The sequence below is a fragment of the Bos mutus genome, chromosome 4 (assembly GCF_027580195.1).
Source record: "Bos mutus isolate GX-2022 chromosome 4, NWIPB_WYAK_1.1, whole genome shotgun sequence".
NCBI lineage: Eukaryota > Metazoa > Chordata > Mammalia > Artiodactyla > Bovidae > Bos > Bos mutus.
This window is the reverse complement of record NC_091620.1, coordinates 42,804,883-42,823,271: the sequence shown is the minus strand read 5'-3', so window position 1 is coordinate 42,823,271 and position 18,389 is coordinate 42,804,883. Positions and strand designations below refer to the sequence as shown.

General features: G+C 44.3%; 1 pseudogene; it reads right to left on the bottom strand.

The window, feature by feature from the left end:
* Nucleotides 1–8,645: 8,645 nt before the first annotated feature.
* LOC138987530 (10 kDa heat shock protein, mitochondrial pseudogene) lies at nt 8,646–9,109 on the bottom strand (annotated as a pseudogene).
* Nucleotides 9,110–18,389: the final 9,280 nt, after the last annotated feature.

Here is an 18,389-nt window from a genome sequence, read left to right as displayed (position 1 = left end):
GCCATCAAAAGGATTTAAAAACAAGCTACAAACTGGGGGGGTGGGGAATTTTTGCAACTGCATAGCTGGCAAACACTAATATCTGGAATATATAAAGAACTCCCAAAACTCAACAGCAAAAAAACAAGTATTTCAATCTGAAAATGGGCAAAGATTAAGATACACAAATTGTGGAAGGGGATATTCAAGGGACAAATAAGCGCATGGGAAGATGTTTAATATCTGTGGCCATTAGAATAAAGGCAAATAAAAAACACTCCTCATCTATTAAATATTAGTATAGCTAAAATAGACATAAAATTGGGTACTCATGTTGGCAGGCATGCAGAAAAGTTGGCTTTATAATGGTGCTGATGCAAATGTAAAACGTATAGCCACTCTGAAAAATAGTATAATGGTTTCTCAAAGAACTAAACATACACTGATAATACACAGCCCAACAATCTCACTCCTGGCTGTTTATCCCAGAGAAATGAAAGCTTACGCCTGCACAAAAACCTGTACGCGAATATCAGCTTTGTTTGTAATAATAACTCAAAACTGAAACAACCAAAATGTCCTTTAGTGGACGAATGGTGAAGCAAACTAGTCTTCTCCCGCTGAGCCTCAGAGCTGGCCGTCCCAACATGTGCCACAGTGGCATATTTGAAAATGTTGAATTAAGTTGAGAAACAGCCTGTGAAAGAAAAAGATATAAAAACACTCTGACTTCCTCCCACTCTTTTCCTCTGAAATCAGGAAATACATCTCCCACATCTTCCCATACCGGGAGGACAGAAAGCATCTTTATCACCAGAGTTGGGGGATTCAAGACTAAGAAAGCTGTATAAACAAATCTTAATTCTTCATTAGTTTGCTATCTCAAGCATAAGCCCCTTTGTTTTGTTAAATCTTCACAGATTATTGTTTCTTTGTCTAAAAAATGATGCATAAATAGTCTGCTTTGGTCACTTCGGAGGTCCCACCTCTATGAAACCTCTATGAACACAAATTAATTCTTTTTCCTCTCCTTAACCTGTTCTGTGTCAATTTAATCATTAGACTAGCCAAAAGAACTCAAGAGGGGTTGGGGTGGAACCTCTCCCTTTCCAACCATCCAACCAGAGGAATATTACTAGGCAGAGAAAAGGAAAGAAGTGTTGATACACACAGTGATTTTCAAGATTTCAAGAACATTGTACCGAGTGAAAAAGGGTGGTTCCATACTGCATTGTTCAGTTATATAATCTATAATTATAGCATATGATTAAAACTCTTGAAATGACAAAATCATAGGGGTGGAGAAGAGACAGGCGGTTACCATGCAACAGGGATGGTCATGGGAGAACGAAGGCAGGGTGACTGTTGAGCAGATAGACCAGGGGATGCCCAGAGGAAGAACCAGGCCCTTGGACAGGCCTCAGTAATTAATAATCTTAAGGGAACAAAAGAAGGCAAGAACAAACAACTGCTAGGAGGAAGAAAAGTAATAATAGCAAAGATAACATATCAGTTGTAAGGATCTCCAGTTCTCTTTCAGTGGTAAAGATTAGCCTGAAGCTCAACTATCAGGTCAGCTAGAACCTAAGGGATGACGACGATGGCCTTTTCTGACCCTCGTGACTTCAGTCAACTAAGGCTGGGTCTCTGTCCACCACCCAAGCGCCATCATGAATTATGCATGTACCCTTAGCTTAGAACTTCCCCAGTTTTGCTGTTGGGAGAGACACTGCTTTGGGAAACATCTCTGGTGTTCTCTTTACTCGCTACAAGTAATAAATCCTTCCTTTTCCTGATCTTTGGCTTGGTTGTGTCTTTTGGCTCCATACCTACCAAGAGGTGAACAGGCCTACAAAAGGGTAGCACAGGGAGGTCTTTGCCATAGTTCAGTAATTTGATTGCAGTGGTGTTTATAGGCATCAGCACATGTAACAAATGACATAGGACTATAACCACACACACAGTCTACCTGTGTCAACTTCCCGGTGTGGACAGTCTTCCACTGTGAGGCTACAACCAGGGAAACCAGCTGCAGGGAACAGGAGACCACTCTATTTTACAACTTCTTATCAGATTGTAATTATTTCAAAGTGATAAGTGTTTTAAAGGCCAAGCCTGCACACCTTTAAGAAAACTGAACTGCTGTTATAGGCAACACCTGGATGAATCTCAGAGGATTTTGAAGTCATAACTGAGAGGGCCTGCTGTCTGCTTTCATTCCTGTGAAGTTCAGCAGTGACCACACTAATGATGTTGCTTTCAATCAGCCAGCAGTTACTTCAGTTATGGAGGGACGGACTGGGAAAGAACGAGACAGACAGGACATATGAGGCCCTGAGAATGTTCTATGGCTCTTCGTTCAGAGGGTATCAGGGGATTCACAGGTTTAAAACAAATCAGCAAGCTGCAGACTTGAGAAAAGTGTGTATGTTTATTATATTTAAACAAAAAAGGGAGAAGCCTTGTCTAATCTTGTTTTATGAACTTGTAACTGCCAGAAGTGTCACTGGCAGAATGGCAATTTCCTCCGTTCTTGCCCTTCTCAGGGGAAAGAATTCAGTAGAGGGGCATAAAGCGGTTTAAATTAGCAAGACTTTTATTAAGCAGAAAGAAAGTCACACTCAAGAAAGGATGACAGCGGGCTGTTTGGAAACCAGAAGCAGCCCCGTGGTGGGGTTGGTTGTTTCGGAGAGGTGGCAAGTCCCCTGTGTCCTGTGTCACTTGACTGACAAGTTGATTGACAGCTTTAGGTCACATAACTTTTCTCCTAGTGCACAGGCACACATAAGCACCCAAGCAAAAGGAGGTGAGGGCAAAACCCACAATGCTAATTTAGTACGAATACAGTGTAATGAACCCTGGGTTACCTTGATTCACTTTTTAGATCTTGATGCACCTGTGCCAACCTATGGCTGGAAACCTAGCAGTGGTCCTTGACCACGAGAGCAAGGATCTCAGGTAATGCTCCAACCACCACTGTTCAAGTGGGAGAGGGAAAGCTGAACCATCTCAGATGTGGGAGCAGGCTGCAGGGCAGCTATGTCTGGCTAGCTTCCTAACAGAAGCAGCCTACCTGAGGGCAGGTTTACCAGGTGGAACTAGAAAAAGAACCGGCCTGCCAATCCAGGAGACATAAAAGATGTGAGTTCGATCCCTGGGTTGGGAAGAACCCCTGGAGGAGGGCATGGCAGCCCACTCCAGTATTCTTGCCTGGAAAATCCCATGGACAGAGGAGCCTGGTGGACTACAGTCCATGGGGTCGCAGAGTCAGACACAACTGAGCACGCATGCATACACCCTACCTGAGGGGAGCTCATTCTGACACTCACTCCGGGGTCTCCTCTACTTTAAGTTCTTAACCTCAAGCTGGGTACAGGGTAGAGGAATGACTTTCTTCCCTATTTTTTCTTAGAATGTCCTATGCTCCAGCCTGTATTTCTGTGTGAATCTCATTTACAACTATAGAGCAGACCCTGAACAACCCAAATTTGAACTGTACAGGTCCACTTAGAGTAAATATTGTAGTTCAACATGATCCAATCAGCAGTTGGTTGAATCCAAAGATGCAGAACAACTAATATGGAGGAAACCCGGACACAAAGGAACCATGACTAAGGAGGGTTCACTGTAAGTTACACTCAGATTTTTATTGTGCAGACGGTGGGTGCCCCTGACCCCCAAGTTGTTCTAGGATCCACTGTATTTGAATGGGAAGCATCATCATATTTGTCTAGAGCGGTGGATCTCAAATGTGGTTCCCAGGCCAGAAGCATCAGCATCATACAGGAACTTCCTAGACATGCAAATTCTGGGGCCCCACTTGCCCTGCTGAATCAGAAGCTGTTGCTGGGGCTCAGCAACACGCCCTCTGGGTCATTCTGTGTTGCATCTTGCTGTTTAGCTGCTAAGTCATGTCCGACTCTTTGCGACCTCACAGACTATAGCCCGCCAGGCTCCTTTGTCCATGGGATTTCCCAGGCAGGAATACTGGAATGGGTTGCCATTTCCTTCTCCAGGGGATCTTCCCAGCTCAGAGATCGAACCCTGCATTGCAGGTGGACTCTTTACCGCTGAGCCACCATGGTAGCCCATGATGCATCTGAGGAGCCCTAACCCAGAATTGCTGTTTCTTGGGATGCCCGGGGGTGCTGGGGAGGACCACTTAGCCCAGAATACACATCTCCTTTATCCAAGATCACTGTCTGGCCGCTGTGGTCTCTTCCTCCCTCCTCTCTCTACACCCAGTGGAGAAGGCCAGATTTCACTTCTGTCAGGTAATGCTCTGGAGTCCAACCAACTGCAGCCAGCCTAGGGACCAGGAAGAAGGTCTCGGAGGACAACTTTGGAGAAAAAGAAGGCAATTCTTGGAGAAGAAGCTGGGTTAGGCCTCCCCACATTTACTGCAATATGCTGGAAAACATGTTTGTAAACGTGTCTTGAAAACTCTATGACTCTCAAGTGCAATGTTTTCTCCTCATTAGAAATGATAGAATCAATTTTATTCACTGGCTTTCTATGATGCCTAATCTATTTTGAAAGGAGAAAGAAAATGATTTAATTTCCGGGGGTTTCAGTGTGAAGGGTAAATTAAATAATGACATGGAGCATGTCAGCTGCAGTTTTCCTTCACCCCACGCCCAGAAACCACATTTTCTTTCTCAGTCATTACAGATTACTTTAAATTACTTTGAAAAGAAAAATGCTGCCCTAACAACTATGAATGGCTTATATTGTAGCTCTCAACCTTTTAAAAGATGTTCTATTTTGCAAAAATTAAGTGGCATCAAACTCAGAATCTTGGGAAACGGAGCATGCAGACTCCTCCAATTAAACCTCCCTCCAGCATCTGCTGCAATATTTTGCCAATAAGCCCTTCCAGTCCAAATATAGTTCTGATGCTCGCAGCACTTTCTGGAGCAATTAAGTGTGTAGTTTTTAAAATCTCCACGTTGCCGTTGGCGCTCGTTTTCCCAAGGCCTCCAGATCCGTGACCACCTGCAGTCTAATTCTGGTCTCTCCTGCAAACTCAGCCTGTCCTGCCTCCCTGTTGCAAGTCCACGGAGAACAAAAGAATATGGTGGCCATTTTCTTTGCAACCAGGTCGGTGAAGCCCGCTGATCCACAGCATTCCCCGTCAGCTAATGAGGAGGGCATCTCTCCCTCACTCTGAGTCCCCGCCCTAACTATCCGCTGCCTCCCCTGGAGCACTGTCTGGAAGGTGACATACCCTGGTTAGCTCCCACCTGCCAAGGGCCCCTCATATCCCACCAATGGCATCTCTTTAGCCCGAAGGACCTCCCCAGGAGGTGTGATGATCGCCAGGCCCTGCTGCAGACTGGGTGGCCCCAGAGGCTGTCTCTGAGATGGGGGTCCATGTGCAGGAAGTTTGCTGGGTGTCCCCTCAGGATGAGCATCTGTGGGTGGGAGAGGCAGGCTGAGCAGCAGACACACAGAGCTCAGTCCCACCACGGGGAGCTCCGACCTGTCAGGCCCACAGGTGTCTCTGCTAGGAAAGGCAGCGGGTCCTCATACCCACCCCCCCCCCGTCAATATGGGGGGCACCGCTATCACCCACAGGTGCTGAGGAGATGGATCAATGCCGTGAATTACCTGTCTGAGTGAGCATGTGAGAGTGAAGAAGCAAGCGGGACACACCCCCAGCACAGACTCCCAGGGCAGCGTCTCACACAGTTACAGTGAAGCTAGAGTTGTTTAGTTTCAGGTGTACAGCAGAGTGATTCAGTTACAGCTATATTTTTAAGATTCTCTTCCATTATAGGTTATTATACGATACTGAATAAATTTGTGCCATACAGTAAGTCTCTGTGATTTATATAGTAGTATGTATCTGATACGGAGAAGGCAATGGCACCCCACTCCAGTACTCTTGCCTGGAAAATCCCATGGACGGAGGAGCCTGGTAGGCTGCAGTCCATGGAGTTGCGAAGAGTCGGACACGACTGAGCGACTTCACTTTCACTCTTCACTTTCATGCATTGGAGAAGGAAATGGCAACCCACTCCAGTGTTCTTACCTGGAGAATCCCAGGGACGGGGGAGCCTGGTGGGCTGCTGTCTATGGGGTTGCACAGAGTCAGACACGACTGAAACGACTTAGCAGCAGCAGCAGCATGTATCTGATAATCGCATACTCCTATTTATCCCTCTTCTTTCCCCTTTAGTAACCATGAATTTGTTTTCTATGTCTTGTGAGTCTGTTTCTGACTTATAAGTAAATTCATTTGTGTTATTTTTTAGATTCCACATATAAATGAAAACATACAGTCTTTGTCTTTCTCTGACTTATTTCACTAGGCATGATATTCTCTAGGCCCAACCGTGTTACTGCAAATGGCAATATGTCCTTCTTTTTGTGGTTGAGTAATATTCCACTGTATTCATCTGTTGATGGACACTTAGGTTGCTTCTAGGTATTGGCTATTGTAAATAGTCTGTCGCTCTCATTTCTTGTTCTACGGTCACTGCCTTATTCTGCATGGTCCCTGGCTATTGTCCAGACTGAGAAAATCCTCTCTGGATGCTGGCACTGCTTCCAGGCCCTCTTGTCCCCTCTTGCTATTAACATACCAGTGACCATGGACCACAACTCCATTAGACTTCTTTCTCAGAAAGATCCAATCATTTCCCACACCTGGTTGAGTGAGTCCAACCCTACCTGCTAGTCTGCTTTAAGGCTGTCAGTGCTCCAGGTCACCCTCCACCAACACATCCCTGAGCCCTGGGTGGTAGCCACATGGCCACGTGGAGTCCTCTTAAAGGTGGTTTACCCACTCCATGTTGAGCCCTGCAGACTATCCCTCCCTCCTGGTGCCTAAGATTGATTCCCTTGCCTCTTCCCAAGAAATCACTCAGAGGCAACAAAACCAGGGTAAGAAATGGCAGTGGTGGCTCAGGCCTTGGAAAATTCTGCAATACTTCCTGACATAGCTTGAGCAGGAAAAAAGAAAGGCTGTTGAGGAAAACTGAGTAGAGTATTATTCAGAAATGAGAAGAAAGAAAGACTCTAGCATTGATACATGATTTTAAGAACTTACCTTTTATTACCTTGCAATGCTTATTCTACTTGTAGGTTAGGGAGTCTAAGAACAAATGTACAATATTCCTCACTCTGGCACAGGTTGGAGAGTGTTCCCCAGATTCGTGTCCACCCAGAACCTCAGAATAAGACTATATTTGGAAATAGGGTCTTTGCAGATATAATTCAGTTAAGGATCTAAAGATGAGATCATCCTGGATTTAGGGTGATGATCCGAGGATGAGTATCCTGATAAGAAGAGGAGAGGACACGCAGGAATACACAGAGCAAAGGCCACGTGAAGATGAAGACAGAGACTGGAATGATGTGGCCACAAGCCCAGGAACACAGGAGCCATCAGTAGCTGGAAGAAGCAGGAAGAATTCTTTCCTGGAGCCTCTGGAGGGCACACAGGCCTGCCCATGCCTTGACTTCTCCAGTAAGTTTCTATCATTTTAAGCCACAAAATCTGTGGTCATTTTCTCTAGCAGCCTAAGAAACAAATAGCTCTGTATACTAAGAATTTTCTTAAAACAAGTTACTCATGTCCATATAGCATGATCACTGACTTGAAATCAGCTCATCCCAGGCCTGGATTTGACAGAATGCCTCACAAGACACAACACAGCCTCCATGCTGAACATCGTAGGCGTAAAGGAGGCCCAGCAGATATACAGAGGCCAGCACTCAAACAAGCGAGTGGTGAATGACCAGAGCACGAAGCCTCTAGGGCAGACGTCCAGGCTCCTCCAGTGCTTGGGGCTCAGCCAGTGCAAGGCATGTAGAAGCGGGTGTCGGCCACACTCTGAGTTCCTGGTGGACCTTGATTCTGACTGGCACCATGTTATGGGCAAAATTCATATGTTAAACCCTAACACCTCATATGATGGTTTAGGAAGCCAGAACTTTGGGAGGTGATTAGGGTTAGAAGTGGGCATGAGGGTGGGCCCTGTGATGGGATTAGTGTCCTTCTAAGAAGAGGAAGAGACACCAGAGCTCGCCGCTCGCTCTCTCTTTCTGTTGGGCGAGGACACAGTGAGCTTGCTGCTGTCTGCAAACCCTGGAATCCGGTTGGCCAGCACCTCAATCTTGGGTTTCCAGTGTGCAGAGATAAATGTCCGTGGTTTAAATCCCCAATCTGTAGTGTTTTGTTATGGCCACCAGAACTGACTAAGACACATCACATCCTCTTTGAGGTCACAGCCAAGTGGCTGCAACTCATGGGTCAGGCTGCCCCAAGGAGCCGTGTGACAGATAAGCCTTGTCCACGTGAGTCAGCACTCTGCCACGTTTATCTTACCTTCTACGTTATGGACAACAGAGGAAAGGAAATGAAAGCACCCCTGGTCTGGAGTGGTCGGCCCTTCCTTATTTATACCATATACCTAACTCCCTGAAGTAATTTTTTTCTTTTGGGATTATTTTTAAAACTTGCCTAACTTGTTTGTATCTGCTGTAAAAATACTTAACAGAGAAATAACGTGAGACGATGGCTAGTATAGTTTATTACCCTTTGAAATATTAAGACTATGCAGGCTATAATATGTAGATTATGCAATTGCAATAGTTTTTATGACTGGATTCTCAATTAGTTTTGCTAGAGATTTTATTTTTTTTTTTTTTTTTTTTTTTTATTTATTTTTATTTGGAAATGTTTATACCAGTACAGTGAAACTAAATTTTAGACACTGGATGTCATTAGCTTGGACATCGTTAGTTTATTATAAAAGAGAAACATGGAAATTATTTACATGATGAAAGATTTCAGAACTTCAGTGGAATTTTCACGTGATGCCATTTCAATAGTGACTTATTTCAGTCGACATATTTCCCAAGAATGTCACCATCTCTAAATAAGAAATAATCCTTGTCGTCTAGAACTACTTTGGTGCCTCCATATTCTGGGAGAAGAACTTTATCTTAACTGGTTGAATCTCTCCACCCTTTCCTTTAGAGCCTGATCCAACAGCTACCACCGTTGCTTGCAATACTTTTTTTGTGATTTTTCTGGAAGCATAATCCCTCCTTTGGTTACAACTTCTTTCAACTAATACTCGGTCAAGAGGGGAAGAAACTTTCTAAATTGTCCTGCCATGACTCCGGCTGCATTGGTTTACTCTGCTCTCACGCCACAGGCAAAAGGCTTGCTAGAGATTTTTATATAAATTGTTCTTTTGGTTTAAAATTTTCTTTAAAGGAAATTGTACATTCCTTATATTTTTATATATTCTTTTAGCAACGAATGGACTTTACCAAACTTGCCTACAAAGTTTGTCATAATGATTTTTTAAAAATCACTACTGAAAATATAATCATCCCTTCTCTATTCCTATCTACTTTTTATTTCTTATTTCCTCCCCCTTCCCTAAGGTTAAAAAAAAAAGCACTCTGTCTTTTGAAGATGAAGGCCATTGGAATTGTGTTCCCATTACCTGTGTCCATTCAAAATAAATAATACACAAATAAAATTAAATTCAATACCAATTTTTAATTTTAAAACATTTTATTGAACTAGTAATAGAAGAAACACACTGCTTGACATAATAAAGAATAATCTATTTCAAATGCTCATCTATCATTTTAATACTGCATGGTGACACAATGGAGACAGTCCTATTAGTATCTGGAATAAAATGAGAATATTTTGCTATCACCATAAATTTTGCATTTTTTCCTGGGCATTCTAACCAACGCAATATGAAAAGAGTTGGGGAGAAAGTACACAAGTACAAACATTGTAAAGGAAACACCAAAGTTTTTGCCAATGACATAAATATCTATTTAGAACATGTTTTCTTTGGTTTTATTTTGCTCTTTCCTAATATGAAAACTCAGATTACTGATTCAAGACCTTCTTCTCTCTTTTTTTTAAATATGAGCATTTAATGGTATAAATTTCCTTCCAAATTCTAGTTTAGCTGCATCCTAGAAATTCTGGTACAATTTCAATTTTGTTCAGTGTAAAACATTTTCCTATTTCCTTTGACTCATGTATGATTTTAAAATATGCTGCTTTATTGCCTAGTGTTTGGAGATGTTCCTCTTTTCTGTTTTCTGATTTCTACTTTAATTCTGTTATAAAGAGAAAATCTGTTTCATATTTTTCAGTTCCTTTTTATTTGTTAAGGTTTAATTATGACGCAGGAGATGGTTGATTGTGATGGATGGTCCATGCTCACTTGAAAAATTGTGTTCATATATTCTGTTGCAGTAGAGTGTTTTATTCAAGTCAATTAGATCCAGTTGGCCGATTGCACTGTTCAGTTGTTTTACATTCTTGCTGACTTTCTGTCTACATGTTTTATAAATTACAGAGATAGGAGTATTGAAATCTCTGATTGTAATCCTGGACCTATTCCTCCTCTCAGTTCTGTTGGCTTTTGATTTCTCTCTCTATTCTGAACAGGGAAAGTTTAATATTAATATTAAAAATTATTAGCTATAACAAGGGGTAGGAGTTTCATTTCATGTATTTTGAATCTTTGTTTTAGGTACACAGATATTTAGGATTTCTATGACTTCTTGGTAAACTGACTCTTTTTTTATCCTTAGGAAAACCATTCTTTTCCTGGGTAAGGTTTTTTGCTTTGAAGTCTACTTTGAAAAGAATGTAGCTATTTCATCTTTCCTACTCAGTGCCTGTAAGCTATATCCTTTCCAGCCCTTCACTTTTAACCTAACTATATCATGATATTTGAAGTAAGTTTCTTCTAGGTAGCATAGTGTTGGATCATATTTTGTATCCATTCTGACATCGCTTTTAACTGGTTTGCTTAGACCACTTACATGTGTTAAAATTGTCGCTACTTTTGAATTTAGTCTACCTCTTGATTACTTGTTTCCTGTTTGTTTCCTCTCCTTTTTATCCTTCTGCCCCCACCCCTTTTCTCCTTATGTTGATTATTTGAACATTTTTAGTAATCCATTTTAATGTTTCTGTTGGGGGTTTGACTATGTCTATCTTTTTACCTACTTGGTGTATTGACTGCTGTCTGGGTTACAGCACACACACTTTAACTTTTCCCAGTCCACTTAAAATTGGCGTTTTATCACTTCCAGGGCAATAGAGAATTTTTACCACCATAGAAAATCCTTTATCCTTCCCCTCTATACCACTTTCTATGAATTGCATTTATATAAATTGACAACCCTTTCAATCAATGTTATATATTTTGCTTTCAGTTGTCACAGAATTTAATGCATTCAAGAGAATTGTAGGTTACTACATTTGCCCAGATATTTCCCATTTCTGCTCCTCTCCTGTCATTCCTGATGTTCCATATCCATCTAGTAAAAACTCCCCTCCTGTCTGAGTAACTTTCTTTAGCAATTCTTTTGGGAGAAGTTGCCTGGCACTCAGGACTCTTCGTTTTCCATCATTTGAGAATATCTTTATTTTACTTTCCTTCCTAAAGTATATTCTCTGCCTGAACTTAGAACTATGGATTGATATTTCTTTTCTTTCAAAACTGTTTTTCCACTTTTACCACAATCATTTCCATCATTTTTCTCTTATCGATAGGCACTGCATCATTTTTCAGTGACTGCTTTCAAGATTTTTTCTTTGGTTTAGTGTGTCCTTATAATATGGTTTCATTGTATTTCTGTGAGTTTACCCTTCTTGAAGTTTGCTTCGCTTCTTAAATTTGTAGGTTCAGGCCAAATTTTGGGAGCTTTCAGCCATTATGTCTTCAGATACATTTTCTGCACCACTTCCTTTCTCCTTCTCTCTGAAAATCTCCGTACACAACTGTTAGCCCTTCCAGCCCGTGCCCCACAAGTCACTAAGGCTTGGGCACTGCTTTCTGTTTTCAGCCATTTTCTTCTGCAGTGTTAAAATCTGGCTACTCTCTCACCTCCATTATGCATTTTTAAAATGTTTGGCTATTGTATTCTTGAAGTTTATACTAAATGGAACTTTCCCTTTAGTTTTCCTTCCATTTTTCCATTGCTTTTCTGAGACTATCTATCCTTCCATTTACTTCAAGATTATTTGCTATTACTTCTTAAAGTAACTTCATAGTAACAGGTTTAAAGCCTTTGATGATTTAGTCATCTCTGTCATCTTGGGTCTTCCCCAGTGGCTCAGATGGTAAAGAATCCACCTACAATGCAAGAGACCTGGGTTCAATCCCTGAATTAGGAAGATCCTCTGAAGAAGGGAATGGCTGCCCACTCCAGTATTTTTGCCTGGAGAATTCCATGGCCATCTTGGGTTGGCAATCAACTTGGCATTGACTTCTGTTGATAGTTTTTTCCTGTGCAAAACTGATATTTTTCTGGTTCTTTGTATGCTAAGAAATTTGGGAGTGTATCCTGAACTCATGGCATTAGGCCAGGTTCAGACCACAAGCTCAACCTACCTTCTGTGGGTTATGAGGCCAGTTCCTATTCTATTGTCAAAAGCTCTACAGCACTACCCAGACCTGCCCGCCCGCGCACTACCTTTCAGCCAGCCTGGGGCCTTGAGGTGGTGTTTGCCCTGGCTCAGGTCTCAAAGTCATTGGTAGGTGTTTGGAGTCCGGAGTTTAAAAAGCTCACCAGCAACCACATGGCTTCCTCCCTCTTTCCTGAGATTTCCTTGGTACTTTCTGATCCCTGTGGATCTAAATGTTAGTGCTGGTGCTATAGTTACCCTTCTCCACCTATACTTCCCATGTCAGCACCTGCCTCCTGGGCCAAGTGATTGGAGACCAAGGAGAAATCAGCAGCAGGAGGAGCTCGTCCTGCCTTCCTGGAACAACAGTTCCTCTGACTGGGGAGAAGGTTCCTTTCTCTAGCACTTCGAGAACCTGGGGACCCTGCTGCTGCTGCCACTGCCACCACCTGAGCTGGTAGGGTCTGCCTGGGGGCTGGAGGGTGGACAACCCAAATAAAAGGGGAAAGGAGGAATAGTTTACCCCTCTGTCTTTTCCCACTCTCAGAGCCCTTGCTGGAGGGTTCTTCCTGAGGTTCTGGTCACATCAGTGCTCACTCCTCCTTGGGCAGTTTAAGTTCAGCCCAGTGGACACTGAAGAAGAAAAGAGACCAGGAAGCGAGTGCTGGTTTAATGGTCCCTCAAAATCTTGTCCACCTCCCCAATCCATCCATCATTAATGACTTGTCAGGATCTCACGTCCCTGCTTCAGGCCCTGTGTCCATGATCCATAACCTCATTCCATGGGCGAGACACACAGAGTGTCCTAGCTCCATCTTACCCAGAACCAGAACTCCACCTAATTTTTACATTTGAATCTTTATCCTTTATAAATGTGTTTTGATGTCATGAGAAGACATAGATTCCAGTTTTATGATGTGGTTAATCAGTTGTCCCCACATAGCTGAATGTGCAATCCACCTTTCCCACAGGCTGTGCTACGGATGTGTTTCATTTGAAAGTCTAATGAATTTGCAAAGAAAATTGTGATGAGATCATTTTTCTTAAATTGTTGGCAACTTCCTTTTAATGTTTATTTGGAAAAATAAGTCATTAAAATAGCCAAAAAAAATTTCTTAGAAAGAAGAGTGGAATATGTGGACTAATTTTCAGGATTATATAGATATAATCATTTCATCAATAAATTGATGATTTTCTGGTTCAATAATCCATCAGTGAATGGGATAGAGGAAATAGAAAAGAGAGGATGTAAATGTATACCCACCTTCCTAAATATAGAAGGAAAAGTAGCATGTGCGTGTAGAGTGGAGAAGGTTGGTGGTACTAAAAAGATTTTATTGATATTTTTGGCAAGGAAGGTCTGAAAATAACAAGAGAAGTGACCTAGTAGCCAAATATGCCAGTATACACTCAGGATTAAAACTCATTGATATGGAGACACAAGATTAATAATCGGCACTATATAATTGGGCTGGCTTCCCAGGTGGCTCAGATGGTAAAGAATCTGCCTGCAATGTAGGAGACTCGGGTTCAATTTCTGAGTTGGGAAGATCCACTGGAGAAGGGAAAGGCCACCCACCCCAGTATTCTTGCCTGGAAAACCCCATGGACAGACGAGCCTGGAGGGCTACGGTCCATGGGTCGCGTAGAGTCTGATGTGACTGAGCGACTCATACTTCCACTAATTAGGCTAGAAAAGAAAGAGATTGGGCAGGGTGGAGCTAGTCTGGTCACTTACTGCTAAAGCCAGCAAGTCATCCTTCAGACCCAAAACATCTGCCGGAGATTGAGGGTAGATTGAGCGTGGCCTTGCTCAGATGAGAAGAAATTTAAGGTAAAATTTATAACCAGGGACAGGAGTCTAGTTTCCACATCAAGTTGTTAAGAGCGGGGTGGGCATGTTTAGTAGTAACATGTGAAGGCACAGAAAATGAATAAACTAGTTAATCACTAACCAAGAATCAAAATGCAAAATCCTCGCTGGAATCAACTTGTCATGGAGACGTCCATTTAGACTTGACTTCAGTGATAATTACCTCCAAAAAACCACCAGCTGCCTTCTGGTGCTTTAATCACATTAAAATGTAATCTCATATATTCTTCCTTAGGGATTGTGAAAAAAAGAGGAAGAGGCCAGAGAACAAAGGAAATCTTTGAACAGGGAGAATTGAGGATAAGTTCTTCAGTGTTAATGGAATTCAGGTGGTTTGTTGGATGTCAGGAAAACTTTAAAGTTACAAGTGTGTATAATATGGAATCTTAAGAAACTCAAGGATAAAATGAGATAACAAAAGTAAGTTGAAAGCATACAGAAATACAACAGATCCTCAACATTATACAACCTCTGAATGACGTGAGCTGCTGTGAACCGCATCTCCAAGTCCACTCAGACCAAAGGGATGTCTGTGAACGTCACGTCATGAGAGCTCAAATGAGGTTGACCACACTGAATGCACAGCCCCTCCCTACAGCCTGCTGGCCAGATGGTCCCTGAAATTCCTGAGTTCAGTGTCCTGGGAAACACCTCATTACTGGGGTCCATTCTGCCATAGAGCAGCTCTATTAGCAAGCATTAGTGTTCCTGCAGTTGGGCCAAAGCCTGCCTCCCTGTGGCTTCCACCCTCCGATCCTACTGGAGGCTGCTGAAATGTCTCTATTCCCATTTCTGGTATAGAACCTGATGTGTGAGGAATCTCCAGGGTCAGTGTTCCCAGTTCCTCCAACCTTTCCCAATGTGGCAAGACTTATCAATCAGTCAGGATCTCAGCGGTGCTGCGGTGGCCACTGTCTCTTAAAGAAGGGCATGTGGCGCTGCCAGCAGCAGTGGTGGCCATACACAGCATGCAGTGAGAGCAAACTCTACTACGCAATCCACACAGCTGCACACAGGTCACACAAGTTTATGAGCAGGCTGGACTGCTTGTGTGGTGCACAGGAAACCCTACTGGGTTGGGCTTGAGCACACCGACGTGCCAGGAGGGCAGTGCACTCTCGTCTCAGGGGACAGAGGATCCCTTACTCGGGAACCCTCCCACATTGCTCTATGGTGCTCTTCCTCTGGCTATTCCTCCATATCCCTCTGGATAAATCAGTGATCACCAAGTACAGCGCCTTCCTGAGTTCTGTGTGTTGTGTCAGCAAATCATCTGACCTGAGGGGCTCGTGACCCCTAAATCAGTAGTCAGTGGGCAGAAGTGGGGACCCCATTGGTGGTTGGTGTCTGAGGTGGAGCAGTCTCTTTGGGAAACTTGCCCCTAACCTAAGGGTCTTCTCTAACTCCAGGGAGTTGCTGTCAGATTTGAAATGAAACATGGGACACCCTGCACCAGCCTTCCCTGGTGGTGTAGATGGTAAAGAATCTGGCTGCAATGCAGGAGACCTGGGTTCGATCCCTGGGTTGGGCAGATCCCCTGAAGGAGGGCATGGCAACCCATTCCAGTATTCTTGCCTGGAGAAGGCCTTGGACAGGGGAATCTGGCAGGCTATAGTTCACAGAGTCTCAAAGAGTTAGATACCACTGAGCTACTTTCACTTTTCTATGGGACACCCAGCTGGGGTCAGAGAATTGTGTCAGAATTCTCAAGCTTCCTATCCTTGTGAGCAAAGAGGCATCTTTGCATTTGCTTGGAGGATAAAGCTTCTCTTCCACTGGCTGTTAGGAAGAACCAAAACCAGATAGTAGTAAAAGAAGTAAAAATGGATTTTACCCAGGAACTGTTGCATTAGGGAAAGGAGACCTCAGTACAGAACTGGGCCCAACCCCCAATATAGCATAGGCAAATGTGGGTTTACAGCCAAGGAGCAGGTTGGGCAGTGGATGGGAAATCACTATGAGGAGATGTTAGGGGTTTGGGGGATGATTCAGGCTAAACCAACTTCCCAGGATTCTTGCTGAGGGCAGACCAGGATGATCAGACATCACGCAGGCAGACCAGGATGATCAGACATCACGTAGGGAGGGTGGGAGATAAGGAATTTAATCAGATGTAAAGTAGCCTCTCTCCACACAGGGTTAGCAGAGTTCCTGCTATGAACACCTCTGCCAGAAAGAACAGAAAGCCTGAGGTTGAGATCTGGTGGAGAAGTGGCTCAGAGGAGCCTGGTTAGGGTCAATCAGGGAGAGGAACTGTCCCAGCAGGCATTTCTCAGATGAACCATGGTGTCGGGAACATTAAATGATGCAAGACAGCACACTGCAAATGCCTCTGTCTTCGTGGATCTGCAGATAATCTCTGTGTAACTCAGTAGACCATACATTTGTGAAAATGTGTAAAATCTGTGGCCTGAGTGAATGGATGTCTGGAGGCCCTTCAGGGCCAGGACTCTCTGAAGGGTTTATTTAAAGGTGGACAAGCACAAAGCAGGACCGTGGTGCTAAGTGGGCGGTGCCTTCAAGGGGGAGACCAGCGCCCTGGCCGAGGCTTCCTGCCACATGTCTGCTTTCTCCAGGGGGTAGGGGGAGTGGGCTGAGCAGAAGGAGCTGGCAGGCATCCCTCCCCAAATAGACAGGGTGAGTTACATAGATTAGAAGGAGCACTTCCAAGTATATCTTGACTAGACAGACTCCCACTTGGCTTTCACATTTATTCATCTTAGGAAACAAAAGACTCACTAAAAACAGTTCTCTCCTAGGATCCCAGAGGCAGAGGAGATTTGGAGACAGGGTTTCTGGGGGATTCCGTGACAGTGCTGTGGAGCTCAGCCCAACTTGATGAAACCTTGCTGCGTTCCTCACTTTGAGCAGGGCACTCTGTGAGGCCATGGGAGGTGGGAGGGGACCCCGTGAAGGCCTCTGTGGAAGCAGGTCCCAGGTAATAGGAGGGGAAGCAGACACATGGAACAGGGGCTTCCTGAAGGAGGGAAGTGGCCTAGCACAGACGTCCACCCAGGGAAGGTGGGCAGCCACCACCAACAGGCCGGCTCCTCCCCACTCCCGTCAGGCACTGAACTACCCTTGCCTCTTGCCGATGCCTGACATACAGGGGGTTTTCCACTTTGCTTAAACAGGGTGCATCATCCTCCAGGCCTCTCTGGACAGAGATGGGTGGGCCTGTCTCACTTTTGTGTAAAGAACCATGGGGAAGCCCAGGACAGTGAGCACTTGAGTCAAAGTTCAGTGTTCCCATGGAGAACTCGTTTCATCAACCCTTGAAGGGCATCACAAGACCTGGTTTTTACACTGGAGCACCCACTCATCACATCCAACAATGCTTGCTCCCCTCCCGCATCCCCACCATGCCTGCGTCCAGCCAGGTTTCCAACGCTATCTTATCCAGAGGATCTTCCTTAAAAAATAAGAAGTGATGGTGTCTCTTCCTGCTTCACAGCTCCTGGTGGCTTCCCATCCCCCTTCGATGACACATCTCAGTCTGGAAATGAAGCCATCTCATGTTGGCCACCCCTCTCCCCCAACTGGTACAGGATTCAATGAGTTCCCTCTCCTGGGTTCTGGGGTGCTGGTCCCCTCAGAAAGCCTAGGTTCCCTGCAGACACCCTCTCCCTCTTGGAGGGGAGTCCCATGAGAGCTGGAATGGTCTGCCAAGTTCAGAATTTCAGGCCCAGTGTTGACAACACAGCTTGTGGCCATGGGCAGGCTGGGCCACCCTCTGTTCTACTGAAGTTTGGCAAATGCAGTTGAGAATGTTCTCATACAACCCAATAGCAGAACGCTGCATTGAAGGGGTGAGGGGCAGGTTGCCTTTGCTCTCACAAGAGAACCCAGATTCTGGTGCACCTGCAGGTCCTGACAAGGGGAGTCTAAGCTCTGGTGGCAGTGACCATCTTCGGCAAGATGGACTCCCAGAGGGCCCTGCTGCCTGGCCAGCTTCTCTCTCTGTGGTCCCAGCCCCACTCTGAGGGCATCAAAGGTGCAGCTCCTGGGAAAGGGCCAGCCACGGAGATGACATCTTACCCTCAGGATATATATACTCCAGTGTTTTCATGGGAGGGCTTGTGCCGAGAGAGGATGGAACATAGTTATTACACAGCATGCGAGTTT